This window comes from Pogoniulus pusillus, chromosome 3 (assembly GCF_015220805.1).
Source record: "Pogoniulus pusillus isolate bPogPus1 chromosome 3, bPogPus1.pri, whole genome shotgun sequence".
Lineage (NCBI taxonomy): Eukaryota > Metazoa > Chordata > Aves > Piciformes > Lybiidae > Pogoniulus > Pogoniulus pusillus.
The window spans coordinates 46,313,873-46,328,476 of NC_087266.1; the positions used below are offsets into that span (position 1 = coordinate 46,313,873).

At 46.5% G+C, this 14,604-nt stretch overlaps 1 long non-coding RNA gene across 1 annotated transcript in view; it reads left to right on the plus strand.

Moving 5' to 3' along the window:
• Positions 1 to 7,670, plus strand: part of LOC135173970 (uncharacterized) — a 40,276-nt gene extending 32,606 nt beyond the window's left edge. The window contains exons 2-3 of the long non-coding RNA XR_010301619.1: positions 4,667 to 4,766; positions 7,549 to 7,670. This is a non-coding gene — a long non-coding RNA (uncharacterized LOC135173970). The remainder of the gene's footprint in view (positions 1 to 4,666; positions 4,767 to 7,548) is intronic.
• Positions 7,671 to 14,604: the final 6,934 nt, after the last annotated feature.

A 14,604-nucleotide genomic window follows, 5' to 3' on the forward strand; every position in this document is an offset into this window, starting at 1 on the left:
CGCTCAGCCATGCTCCTGCTGAGTACTGTCTGAGCCTCATTGCACGGGGAGTATGCTGCCAGGGGAGTGCTGTATGGAAAAGACACAGTGTGGCCAGTAGGACAAGGGAGGTTATTCTGCCCCTGGACTCAGCACTGGGCAGGCCACACCTTGAGTGCTGTGTCCAGTTCTGGGCCCCTCAATTCAAGAAAGATGTTGAGGTGCTGGAACCTGTCCAGAGAAGGGTGACAAAGCTGGTGAGGGGCCTGGAACACAAAGCCTATGAGGAGAGGCTGAGGGAGCTGGGGGTGTGCAGCCTGGAGAAGAGGAGGCTCAGGGGGGACCTCATTGCTGTCTACAACTACCTGAAGGGAGGTTGTAGCCAGCTGGGGGTTGGTCTCTTCTCCCAGGCAACCAGCAGTAGAACAAGGGGACACAGTCTCAAGTTGCGCCAGGGTAGGTATAGGCTGGATGTTAGGAAGAAGTTCTTCACAGAGAGAGTGATTGGCATTGGAATGGGCTGCCCAGGGAGGTGGTGGAGGCACCATCCTTGGGGGTCTTCAAGCAAAGCCTGGCTGAGGCACTTAGTGCCATGGTCTGGTTGAGTGGCTAGGGCTGGGTGCTAGGTTGGCCTGGATGATCTTGGAGGTCTCTTCCAACCTGCTTTATTCTATTCTATTCTACTATGACACCTATCATTTGGCAGAGGAAAGCACATGCTACATCACATGGGCTGGGGTAATTGCAGTGTCTCTGGAGCTGTAGGCGTTCAGGATGGCCAGAAGCAGAATTTGTGTGCAGCGCTGCAGAGTGAAGCACTCTGTGCCATCTACAAATTTAGAATTGCTTTTTTTCCTTCTTGTTTTTTTTTTTCAAATTGAAACCCAAGAGCAGAATATTGTTTCCTGCATTTGGGGCCCAATCCCCCAAACTTATCTGTGAACCATTCCACAGGCTTGGAAAACTGCTGTGTTTTCTGCCCTTTCTGCTTTGCTTTGTATCGTTTAAGATTCATGTAGTAAATACCAAAATACAGCTTGCACAGACTGTGCCTGTGTAGTTAAAGTAATTACAGGCTGAGGCTGACTGCTTTTGTGGCCTCTGGGCTAGTTTAGGGCTTCCACACATGCAGTCACCTGGTTCACACATGCACAGGCAATTTTGTTAAATCAGCCATGCAATTTCACTTGGGATTTTAACACTCAGCTGGAAAAGCCTTGGAGATTTTTGCTGTGGCTCTAAAAGGATCAGCAGGACAGTTTAGTGCATTTAACACTTGTCCTTATGTACACTGGCAAACTTTGTCTTTAGGCTTCTACCCAGAAAGTGCTGGGTTCCAACAGGATCTTACCTTACTAGTGGTGTGCCCCAAGGATCAGTGCTGGGCACAGTCCTGTTCAACATCTTTATTGATGATCTGGACGAGGGGATTGAGTCCAGCATCAGTAAGTTTGCAGATGGCACCAATCTAGGAGCAGCTGTGGATCTATTGGAAGGTAGGAGAGCCCTGCAGAGGGACCTGGCCAGGCTGGATGGGTGGGCAGAGGCCAATGGGATGAGATTGAACAAGGCCAAGGGCAGGGTTCTGCACTTTGGCCACAACAACCCCAAGCAGTGCTACAGGCTGGGGTCAGAGTGGCTGGAGAGCAGCCAGGAGGAAAGGGACCTGGGGGTGATGATAGAGAGTAGGCTGAAGATGAGGCAGCAGTGTGCCCAGGTGGCCAAGAGAGCCAATGGCATCCTGGCCTGCATCAGGAGCAGTGTGGCCAGTAGGACAAGGGAGGTTATTCTGCCCCTGGACTCAGCACTGGGCAGGCCACACGTTGAGTGCTGTGTCCAGTTCTGGGCTCCTCAATTCAAGAGAGATGTTGAGGTGCTGGGAGGTGTCCAGAGAAGGGCAACAAAGCTGGTGAGGGGCCTGGAACACAAAGCCTATGAGGAGAGGCTGAGGGAGCTGGGGGTGTTTAGCCTGGAGAAGAGGAGGCTCAGGGGGGACCTCATTGCTGTCTACAACTACCTGAAGGGAGGTTGTGGCCAGGTGGGGGTTGGCCTCTTCTCCCAGACAATCAGCAACAGAACAAGGGGACACAGTCTCAAGTTGTGGCAGGGGAGGTCTAGGCTGGATGTTAGGAGGAAGTTGTTGTCAGAGAGAGTGATTGGCATTGGAATGGGCTGCCCAGGGAGGTGGTGGAGTCACTGTCCCTGGAGGTATTGAAGCAAAGCCTGGCTGAGGCACTCAGTGCCATGGTCTAGTTGAGTGGCTAGGGCTGGGTGCTAGGTTGGACTGGATGATCTTGGAGGTCTCTTCCAACCTGCTTGATTCTGTGATTCTATGATTCTATACACTTGGCATGTCCTGGAGCAATGACTGGGATCAGTCAGTCGGCTCTGTCTGCACACCTCTCTCCATCATCTGGCTCACACATAACTCTGTAGCTTTTGGCAGTGTGAACTGTTCCTGTTTTGGAGTTACATGATTATATCACCAATCTGAATGCCACAAGTACATGGTTCGCTGCCTCTCCTCTTTGGAATAACCTCATGCTTCCTACCAAAATTAGGCAGTTGATGTTGGGCTCAAAAAATCTCTATTTTTTAAAAGAACTTAAACATTGTGGAGAGCTCTGCATATATTCTTTCTACCACTGATTAATCCCTTCCATTTGGTGCAATTTGGCAGGAGAAGCTATCCAAGAAAAGAATCAAATGCTTGTCAGGCAAGGAGGCTGATAGAGGGGAGGCTCCTACCTGAGAGGAAATCACCTCCTCAAACCTCATCTGAATTCTGGAATAGGATAACAGAAGGGGAGAGATAAAATGGTGAGAATTAGAAATGGCTGCATTCCTTCTGGCACCTGTCTGCAACTACCTGAGGGGAGGTTGTGGCCAGGAGGAGGTTGCTCTCTTCTCTCAGGTGGCCAGCACCAGAACAAGAGGACACAGCCTCAGGCTGTGCCAGGGGAGATTTAGGCTGGAGGTGAGGAGAAAGTTCTTCACTGAGAGAGTCATTGGACACTGGAATGGGCTGCCCGGGGAGGTGGTGGAGTCGCCGTCCCTGGAGCTGTTCAAGGCAGGATTGGACGTGGCACTTGGTGCCATGGTCTGGCCTTGAGCTCTGTGGTAAAGGGTTGGACTTGATGATCTGTGAGGTCTCTTCCAACCTTGGTGATACTGTGTGATACTGTGATCTGGAAAGGGGATGCAGAATTGGAGTATGTCCCAAAGACTTTCAAAATAAGTATATTTTGTGGTAGCCAAGGTCATAGAGAAAAGCAAATCTGAAGCTTCACAGCCATTTCTGAGAGCTTAGTTTCCAGAAAGATGAGTTGCTTCTGTGCTGCCAAAAGGTTTCTTGTTTTGAAGACATAGAATCATAGAATCAACCAGGTTGGAAGAGAGGTCCAAGATCATCCCGTCCAACCTATCCCCCAGCCCTATCCATCCATTCATCATTTCTCTTGTCCTGTATTGGCTTTACATGGCAAGGTTTTGGTAGCAGAGGAGCTACAGGGGTGACAATCTGCCAGAAACTTACTCAGTCTGATGGAGCCATCCAGCTCCAAGATGGACTTGTTGCTAGCCAAGGCAGAGCTCCTCAGCTACAGCTATAGCATCTCTGTGGTATCATATTTAAGAAAGGGGGAGAAAGTGCTGGGCAACAGCAGCTGGAAGAGAGGAGTGAGAATGTGTGAGGGAAATGACTCTGCAGACATCAGGGCCAGTGAAGAGGGTGATGAGGTGATCCAGGTGCTGAAGCAATGATTCCTCTGCAGGCTGTGTTGAAGACCATGCTGAGCCAGGCTGTTGTACTGCAGCCAATGGAGGTTTGTGGTGGAACAGATATCCACAGTATCACAGTATCACCAGGGTTGGAAGAGACCTCACAGATCATCAAGTCCAACCCTTTACCACAGAGCTCAAGGCCAGACCATGGCACCAAGTGCCACGTCCAATCCTGCCTTGAACAGCTCCAGGGACGGCGACTCCACCACCTCCCCGGGCAGCCCATTCCAGTGTCCAATGACTCTCTCAGTGAAGAACTTTCTCCTCACCTCCAGCCTAAATTTCCCCTGGCGCAGCCTGAGAGTCCTTGGAGGGCCCCATGCTGGAGGATGTTGATGTCTGTAAAAGGCTGACCCTCTGTGAAGCCCCTGCCAGAGCAGGCTCCTAGCAGGACCTGAGGACTCATGGAGAAAGGAGTCTATGTTGGAATGTTTGCTGGCAGGAAGTATGACCCTGCAGAGGACTGATGCTGGAGCAATTCATGAGGGATTGCAGTGTGTCAGAAGGACTCAGGTTTGAGAAGTTGGTGGAGGACTGTCTCCCATGAGAGGACCCCACACTGGAGCAGAGGAAAAGTGTGATGAGTCCTCCCCCTGAGAAGCAAAGAGTGGTGGAGACAATGTGTGATGAACTGACCACAATCCCCATTCCTCAGCCCTTTGTGCCACTGTGGGAGTGGAGGTAGAGAAAATAAAGATTGAAGTTGAGACAGAGAAGAATGGCAGAAAGGTGGTTTAAATTTTCATTTTTATTTCTCCTTATCCTCCTCTGATCTGATTGCTAATAAATGAAGCTCATTTCCCCAAGTGAAGTTTGATTTGCCTGTGGTGGTAGTTGGTGAATGATCTCTCTCTGCCCTTATCCCAATCTGTGAGACTTGTAGATTTTTTTCTTCCCTTTCCAGCTGAAGAGGGGAGTGATAGAGAGCAGCTTTCGTGGGCATGTGGCATCCAGGCAGAGCCAAGCCAGGACATTCCATCAGACATGGAGGTGTTTCCCAGCAGGTACACCTTCCCTTACCTTTGAACTCCCTTATCTTTCTTGCCAAAGCCATTTGGAGCAGATGCAGGAGTGAAGGCTGTATCCTCATGGCTTGGATGAACACACTGTCTCCTGGATAAAGCACTGGTTGGACAGGAGGGCCCAGAGAGTGGGAGCCAGTGCAGTTAAACCCAGCTGGCAGCTGGGGACCAGTGGTGTTCCTCAGGGATCTGTGTTGGGACCACTTCTTTTTAATATCTTTATTGATGACCTTGATTCAGGCATAGAGAGTGTCAGCAGTGAGTCTGCAGGTGACACCAACTTAGGTGGCAGTGCTGATTTGAGTGAGGGTAGAGAGGCTCTTCAGAGGGACTTGGATAGGCTAAATCAATGAGCCAACATTAATGGGATGAGTCAGGCCAAGTGCCAGGTCCTGCACTTGGGTCACAACCACCACAAGCAACACTACAGGCTTGGGGCAGTGTGGCTGGAGAGCTGCCTGGCAGAAAGGGATCTGGGGGCTGTAACGGACAGGCAGCTGAATATGAGCCAGCACTGTGGCATCCTGGCTTGGATTAAAAATGCTGTGGCTAGCAGGAGTAGGGAGGTGATTTCCCCCTTGTACTTGGCTTTGCTGAGGCCACAGCTCAAGCCCTGTGTTCAGTTTTGGGCACAGTACTTAGACCACACCTTGAGTACTGTGTTCAGTTCTGGGCCCCCCAGTTTAGGAGGGACATTGAGATGCTTGAGTGTGTCCAGAGAAGGGCAACGAGGCTGGGGAGAGGCCTTGAGCACAGCCCTACGAGGAGAGGCTGAGGGAGCTGGGATTGGTTAGCCTGGAGAAGAGGAGGCTCAGGGGTGACCTCATTGCTGTCTACAACTACCTGAGGGGAGGTTGTGGCCAGGAGGAGGTTGGTCTCTTCTCTCAGGTGGCCAGCACCAGAACAAGAGGACACAGCCTCAAGCTATGCCAGAGGAAATTTAGGCTGGAGGTGAGGAGAAAGTTCTTCCCTGAGAGAGTCATTGGACACTGGAATGGGCTGCCCGGGGAGGTGGTGGAGTCGCCGTCCCTGGAGCTGTTCAAGGCAGGATTGGACGTGGCACTTGGTGCCATGGTCTGGCCTTGAGCTCTGTGGTAAAGGGTTGGACTTGATGATCTGTGAGGTCTCTTCCAACCTTGGTGATACTGTGATACTGTAATGCAAGAGGGATGTGGAGGTGCTGGAATGAGGGCAGAGAAGGACTAGATGAGGCACTTAGTGCCATGCTCTAGTTGAGTGGCTAGGGCTGGGTGCTAGGTTGGACTGGATGATCTTGGAGGTCTCTTCCAACCTGCTTGATTCTAAATTCTAAATAAATTTCAGAGGAAGAAAGACATTTCAGATTTTCAAATGGCCTCTTCAGGGACATGCTTGCAATTTTACTTAACTCATGGATATGTTTATTAAGACAGAACAACATTCCTTAGGTATACTACTTCTCTGGCCATAAAGATTAAAAACAGACTAAAGGAGATAATTGTTTTATTTTCCTTTTCAAGTGAAAGATTTGCAGAGTGAGGTTGGAAAATTGTGTGTAGGCTGATGTTTTATGTTGTAGCTGGTTATTACTTAGTGAGTCACACTAAAGTTTCCAGAGCTTGCCACACCTTAAGGTTAAACTGCTTCAAACCAGGCAGCAAATTATCTGCAGAGGTGCTTAGATTTTTCTTTTAATGTAAAAAAGATGTTTTTAAACACTGTGTAAAACTTTGCTGAGGATACTCAAGTCCTGTTTCCTCTGAAAGCCTTCTCTTCTCACCTTCTGCTGCCTCTGAGAGGGAGTATGACTAGGAAAAGTACTTAATTGAGATAGTTGCCAGTATTTCCTAGGAAGAACTGAAATGTCTCTATTCACATGAAAGAAAATAGCTAGCCCATTGCATGGCTGCAGCTTAAAGCTCTTTTAGGGTCTTTTGAAAGACATGTCACAAATCTTCAGTGTGTCCATCATAGTCCAGAGAAGTGAAACAGGAGAAATGGATCAATGAGGAGAGAATCATAGAATCAACCAGGTTGGAAGAGACCTACAAGATCATCCAGTCCAACCTAGCACCCAGCCCTAGCCACTCAACCAGACCATGGCACTAAGTGCCTCATCCATTCTTTTCTTGAACACCTCCAGGGATGGTGACTCCACCACCTCCCTGGGCAGCCCATTCCAATGCCAATCACTCTCTCTGCCAACAACTTCCTCCTAACATCCTAGCTGTAGACTCTGTAATCCAGGGTCTAAACATTGACCTCCCAGGCACAAGTCAAGCCACTTGAGTGAAAATGAGCTACCCAGCACCAGCTGCCAAGTCAGGAGGGCTGCCTAGCTGGCCAGGCACGAGTTTCTATTTTAGGGAGAGCAGAATAGCTCTCCAGATCCCTCTGTGTATATTGCCTAGTCTTCACCATCTGTAACAGAAGTTCAGGCACCTGGGTGACATGAAGACACTCACATTTAGAAAGTATATTTAGGTGTGTACAGTCTGGACCTGAATATCAAATGTTTGTGGCTTAGGGATTCAGCTGGCTAAAGATAGATGCCCTGTGGTGTCTGAGACATCCAAGTGGGGCTGAGAGGTAAGACACAAAGCCTAGGGGGAAGCCATGGACCAAGAGATGGAGCCCAGGCAAGGCTCTGCAGGGAACCTCAAGTGCCTCTAAATACCTGTGTGTGGGCAGCAGGCTTTAGTGATAATTCACATTTAGGGATGCCTTCTAATCGTGTTCCTTCTTTTTGGTCCTGCGGTGGCTTCTTTTCTTTTTTCATCTCCAGTTTTCCATGTGAAGTGTACCTGTTGGTGCAGTCAGGAATTCAGTGTGACCAACTACAAAGAGGAAGCTAAAAAATCTTATTTTTTTTTTAACCTGCTGTACATTTATTAGAGGCTCCACGAATTGATGATTCACGCTCCTCAAAATAGAAGAACCTCTCCTTGGCCTTCTTGCTTGTCTATCCCAGGTAAATCCAGAGAGAAAAGGACAGCAGAGGTATGATAAGTCTATAAAGAGAAGTTGCTCTGTAATATAGACTGAACCATAATTATTTACTCAGTTTGTTGTTTTAAAGCAGTTTTCTGAGGCAGCTGCATCATGGCTGGCCATGGGACCGGTTTCGGTAAGCAGGCTGACCATGGCAGGAGAAACCTCTCCAGCCACCTGACGTAAGCCAACACATTAAGCAAATAAACAAATGTGGAACTTTCCCCCCCACAAAGGCCTTTCCTCTGGGGCCCCTGCAGCTGGGGATGGAGAAGATGTTTAATGGCAATGCGACAACTACTCCGATGGCTTCTGCTCTGCTGTGCGCTCCAGCTGCGCCCTAGATGATTATCCACACTGTGGGAGCAGTGGAACAGACAGGGTCTGATAATCTGTGGTCACTTCAGACATGCCAGGAGGGTTAGACAAAGACAGGGTGAGGGGGGGGGTGGTGGTGGGATGATGAGCTCTTAACACATAAGAACACCTGTAAATATCTTGCTTTGCTCGGGAAAGATGGAGCTTTTCTTTCCATGCTTTAAAAACTGCCTTAGGTGAAGCCACATCTATGGTGAGCTGCTGCAGAAAGAAGCAGAAAGCAAAGTTTAATAAACTGCTACAGGGCTTAGAGTATATTCTGATACTGATGGTGGAAAGAGTGATACAGTTTGGTGAGAGACTGAGATACTATCATAGAATCATAATCATAGAATCATAGAATCAACCAGGTTGGAAGAGACCTCCAAGATCATCCACTCCAACCTAGCACCCAGCCCTAGCCACTCAACCAGACCATGGCACTAAGTGTCTCAGCCAGGCTTTGCTTGAACACCTCCAGGGACGGTGCCTCCACCACCTCCCTGGGCAGCCCATTCCAATGCCAATCACTCTCTCTGCCAACAACTTCCTCCTCACATCCAGCCTAGACCTTCCCTGGCACAACTTGAGACTGTGTCCCCTTGTTCTATTACTGATTGCCTGGGAGAAGAAGTATTAGCTTGATCCATCGACATCACACAGAGGTTTACTGCTGTGAACAAGGGTTGAAAACAGAAAAATATCCAGATGAATGTTATTTTGCAGCTCAGAATGAAATATCCTTTGCAGTCTGTGTGCCAGTTCTAAAGTTAATGATTGGTTACCAGGAAGCAGCAGCTAAGTTTTCAAGCTTGTAAAATAAACCCCAGCACACCACGGGCCAGCTAATTGAAACGACGAAGGTAAAACCTTGCGTATCTCTACAATCAGAGAGGTTAGACAACGAGTGGGTCTAAAAACAGCTTGTTCCACGATGCATGCCAGATTCTGTTGCAGTTTGGAGAAGCAATTATGTAAATATAGATTTGCAAACAGTTTCACAAAGTGACAAAAACAGTGTTAATGACCAAAACCGTTAGCGATCTGTCTAGGCAACCGCGGAGTGATGGAATCATGGTCATGTTAAAAACTAAAGCCTGGTGTAACCCTTGGAGGTATTTTTTTTTCCTCAGGAACATTATCTTTCCTTGTATCTATGACTTAGCCCTCAAGAGCATCTGGATTTATTTAATGTTCTTAAATCCAGGCCCAGGAAAATGACGCACATGCAGGCAGTCAAAGGGATGTGTTTATTTGCCTTGACAGAAGGGAAATGTTGCCTTCACATTGCCTTCGTAGTATGTTCATACTTTGTAGAGTATTGCCTTCATAGAGCATACAACCATAGAGTCAACCAGGTTGGAAGAGACCTCCAAGATCATCCACTCCAACCTAGCACCCAGCCCTAGCCACTCAACCAGACCATGGCACTAAGTGCCTCAGCCAGGCTTTGCTTGAACACCTCCAGGCACAGTGCTTCCACCACCTCCCTGGGCAGCCCATTCCAATGCCAATCACTCTCTCTGCCAACAACTTCCTCCTAACATCCAGCCTAGACCTTCCCTGGCACAACTTGAGACTGTGTCCCCTTGTTGTATTGCTGGTTGCCTGGGAGAAGAGACCACCCCCCACCTGGCTACAGCCTCCCTTCAGGTAGTTGTAGACAGCAATGAGGTCCCCCCTGAGCCTCCTCTTCTCCAGGCTAAACAACCCCAGCATCATCACAGACCCAAGAAAGAGTTCTTTTACTTTCTTTTTTCTTTTTTTTTTTTTTTTTTGGACAGAACAAAACCTCAGTCTGCTTCTTTTTCACAGTATCCCAGTATCATCAGGGTTGGAAGAGACCTCACAGATCATCAAGTCCAACCCTTTACCACAGAGCTCAAGGCCAGACCATGGCACCAAGTGCCACGTCCAGTCCTGCCTTGAACAGCTCCAGGGACGGCGACTCCACCACCTCCCCGGGCAGCCCATTCCAGTGTCCAATGACTCTCTCAGTGAAGAACTTTCTCCTCACCTCCAGCCTAAATCTCCCCTGGTGCAGCCTGAGGCTGTGTCCTCTTGTTCTGGTGCTGGCCACCTGAGAGAAGAGAGCAACCTCCTCCTGGCCACAACCACCCCTCAGGTAGTTGTAGACAGCAATAAGGTCTCCCCTGAGCCTCCTCTTCTCCAGGCTAACCAATCCCAGCTCCCTCAGCCTCTCCTCGTAGGGCTGTGCTCAAGGCCTCTCACCAATGAAAAAGCAATGGTGAAAGTAACTGTTTCACGGTTTCAACTTCCACAGAGTTTCTCACATTACATTGTACATTGCAATATAATAAAATCCTTCTTTCATCTTCATTTGATTATTTATCTGGCTGCCTGTAAGCTCAGCAGTTCAGTAATACAATTTTAAAAGGCTCATTTCTCAAGAAGGTAATCAATGTCTCCATTTTACTTATTGGCTACTACAGTATTGTAAGCATAATTGATAAATAGTAAGAGACAGAGTACATCCTCCTGGGTCTAAATACTGGTATCCAGTTACCCTACTTTGCCTAGATTATGGCTAGGCATGTCACAGAAGACTGACTAAAAGCATTCTTTGGAAGAGCTGTAGAAGTTCACATCAAGTTTAGAAAAGGTTCTGGATGCAGTTAACCATAAATAATGGTTATTTTGTAATACTCAGAAACATCTTATTTCCATGGATAAATTACTACTTTCTCTTTCTCTGGTGAAAATTTAAATAGCAGCTTCAAACAAAAGCTGCTTCTATTCCTGCCACAAGGTTATACAACACAGTGTTGATACAGTGTTGAAGGAGCTGACTTACTGCTTAAAATATGGATGCTGCATGTGACTTAAATGATATGAATTACATGCTGAAGTCATTATTGAGTTGTTACCCAGGCAAAACATGGTGTTGGTGCCTCAAGAAATATTTCAGGACTCAACACTGTGATTCTTAAGAGATGTTTTGCCAGAGATTTTACTTAAAAATTGCTGCTGAATTAATGTCTCACTCTTTAAATATTTAGCTGGGAGCTTAGGGTTGTTTAGCCATATATTTGCTAACCAAACAGCAAATTTACAAGGGGCAGACCATATCACCTATATCCTCCCTCCCCTATTAAATAAACTTGGAGTCAGAACTTATAACTGCCCTTCTAAAACTCTGGGCAACCCATTATAGTTGCTTTAGAGTGAAGTGTTGATGAAAATATAGGTCTGTGAAGAAAAGTAATCTTCTAACCAATTCTGATTTTGGACTGGATGATCTTGGAGGTCTCTTCCAACCTGGTCGATTCTATGGTCTAGATGACTGGATAGGGCTGGGTGCTAGGTTGGACTGGATGATCCTGGAGGTCTCTTCCAACCTGGTCGATTCTATGGTCTAGATGACTGGCTAGGGCTGGGTGCTAGGTTGGAGTGGATGATCTTGGAGGTCTCTTCCAACCTGGTTGATTCTATGATTCTATGATCTTCAAGAAAGGTGAAAAAAAATAAAGTCCTTTTTTTTAATCAGAAAATATATTCTGTAAAAATATTCAAACCAACCTCACAGAGCATTTAGCAACACTTCTATTTCTGTTGTATTAAGAAGTAGTTTCGCTTCCACAGGAGTGGAAATTCAGGCGCAGCAAGGCACTGAGTCTAGTCCATAATACTGAGCTCCTGCTTTTAATTTGCTGCATTTAGTGGCTGAAGTTTCAATGACAAGATACTTTGAAGATTTCCAAGTCAGCTAGTCAAATGAAAAGCCCAGGGAAACTCCAACAGCCTGGACATTTCTATGATTGATGATCCACAATTAATGAATCAACTAGTAAAGAGTGTAACCCAACCAACTACATATGCTCTAGCATAGTGTTACTCTGGTAGATTCTAGGATGCACATCTGAAACACATATTAACCCCTGCCTCTGTTTAAAGGCTGCAACATCTGTACACACACCACAGACACAGCTTTCTATGGAACATGTGACAGTAACTTTAGAGGATTGGGCTCTTACCTTGTGTCTACATACATCCAGTTCCCATAAGGATCAGGTTAATGGGATTCCCAATCTCTAATTATAAAAATAACAGTAAGAAAACATCTCTCTATTTTGAGACTAGTAATAGGAGGAGGCAACTTTTAAACTGTACTGTTCAGCGTCCAAGAGAGCAGTGGGTCTGGACCAAAAAGAAGTAATTCAGCAGAAAGGCTCTTGCTGATTTCAAGGCTTTAAACCAAGGAATGATATCTAAGATGGTCTGTGCCTCCTGCTCAAATATGAGAAGCACAACACGAAGGGAGGGAGGTTTTAGTCCTCTCTTTCCTAGTGTTTGTGATGACTCAGATACAGCAGACTGCTAGGAAATTGTACTCACACCACAAAGACAACACTCAGTGCAACTCTGTAGTCACCAAAGAGAGAGGCTAAATTCAATTGCAAAGTTTGGCACAGAGTCACAGTCTGTAGCTGTTGGAATATTAATTTGTTTAACCCATTGCTTTTTAATATTAAGCTTCTCTAGGGGCTGGAAAAAATAAGATGTTTCAAAGATTTATTTAATGCAGAATTCTGTGGACTAGCATCTTACATAGCACCCATTGTTTCCTAAAGCCCATGAAGCAAATCACACAAACGCATCTGGCATCATACCGCTACCAAACATCTCCACATCAAGCACACTTAGCAAGCATCAGAGGTAAGAAACTGCCTCTTACAATTGCCTAGCACAGGAATTATCTTTCTTTTAAATCTTGACTTTCAATCTCTTTGGGTCCTGTTACTCAAAAACTGCTGCATGTTATCTGCCTTCAGCGCTTCTGTTGCCCGTCACTTCAGTATCCGCATCTCCTCCAACGGATGCTCTACAAATCTTTGCACATATGAAACCTTTCATTTAGTCGAGTGACCTCAGCTTTTGGGCTGTGTGCAGCCCTGTGGATTTCTTAAAAAAAAAACCCAAAATACAACAGCCCAACAACCAGCTTTTAATAGCTGTTTGATATTCACAACATGCACTTCGGCTGCGTCATGCTGCGTTAAAAGGCATTTCTCGCTCCGTCTGACTTTGTGCTGCCCCAAGGTAGCAAAGTGCTGCGGTCTCAAAGCTCGAAAGGAAGCTCCCAGTGGGGCTTTTTTTATGTGAACTCAGCCAACCAACAACTCCATGACTCCAGCAGATGTTTTTGGCCTTCAGACCAACGGGTGAATGCATCCATATTCCCTCACTCAGTCAGCTCGCTGGCCGAAGCCAGCATGGTTACACCTGGATCCCTGCCAAGGACAATTAGGAACGAAGCGCCGACCCAGTGAGGTTTTCCAGCATGTACCAAGGAGATTGCATTTGAGGGCAAAGGGTCCATGCTATATAAATGCCATAGAGCCTGTACCAGTGTTCTTGGCTCCCTGTTGTGCTTTCTTTGATTGCAGGTTTTAAGTCATGTCGTGTCTTTCCAGATGCATTATTTAGGTCCGCTTGTGTCGTTGTGCAATTTGCGGCAGAGCGAGGGGTCTGCTGGAAAGCAGCCTTTGGTTAAAGTGGCCAAGCCCAGCAGCAAAATATTAGTAATAGAGAAATCTGCTACTCTAAGTGAAATTTGATTTAAACTCAGATGGCAGAAAGCTTTCAAATAATTTTTTTTCCATTAAGCTGGTGACATTCAAAAGAGATTGACTAAAACTGTACCTAGTTTAATTTTGTTCACTTTTCTTTCTTGTCTCTTCTCTTCTTTCTCCCTTTTCTCTTTTTCCCTCTCCCTCAGCCCCTTCCCTTTCATTACACTTCGTGATAAGAGTGAGGATACAAGCTCTGGCTTGATGCAGTGACACCCAAGCACTCTCAGATGGGTGGAAACACTTGGTGGCTACTCACCCCTGTGGCAGTGGTTCAAGTCACTTTATTTCAGCCAGTGTGGGTAGGAGGCTGTGTCTGCTTCTGAGTCTAGACTTGGATACCATGAGTTATACACACATCAGCTGGAGTAAAACCATGCCTTCACCCCTTCCAGAAACTGAAGCTAACACAGCTGATCCATGGTGTAATTCAGTGCCATAGTCTATAATCCCACAGTTCATCATTTCCAACATAGTTTAGCTGCATTTGCTTTTGTTTTACTTGGTTAAAAAGAAAAAGGAGGCTTTCTGCTTCATATCCATTCTGTCTTGCAATCAGTGGAAGCATTTAATCAGGACCATCCTGAATCTAAAGAACTGTAGGTTCCAGAAGTGCATCCTCCATGACACATTCTAAACCAGAGCTTTTTCTCTCCCATCCCAACTAATTCTGGGGTAAATATCCAATTCTACATGTGCATAAATTCCAGGAGTCTGGAAGCAAATATGTACATGAGGCCAGATAATAGGTGGTGGTGCATGGTAGCTAGCCTTGGTTTTAATATTTGCTTTACTATATCCAAACTGATTTAACTCATTGTACAACTTAAATTTTGATGTTCCCTAAAAGGCTTTGGTTTTCCCCTTAGGTGTTGTCACAAAAATTAGGAAGGTGAAATCAA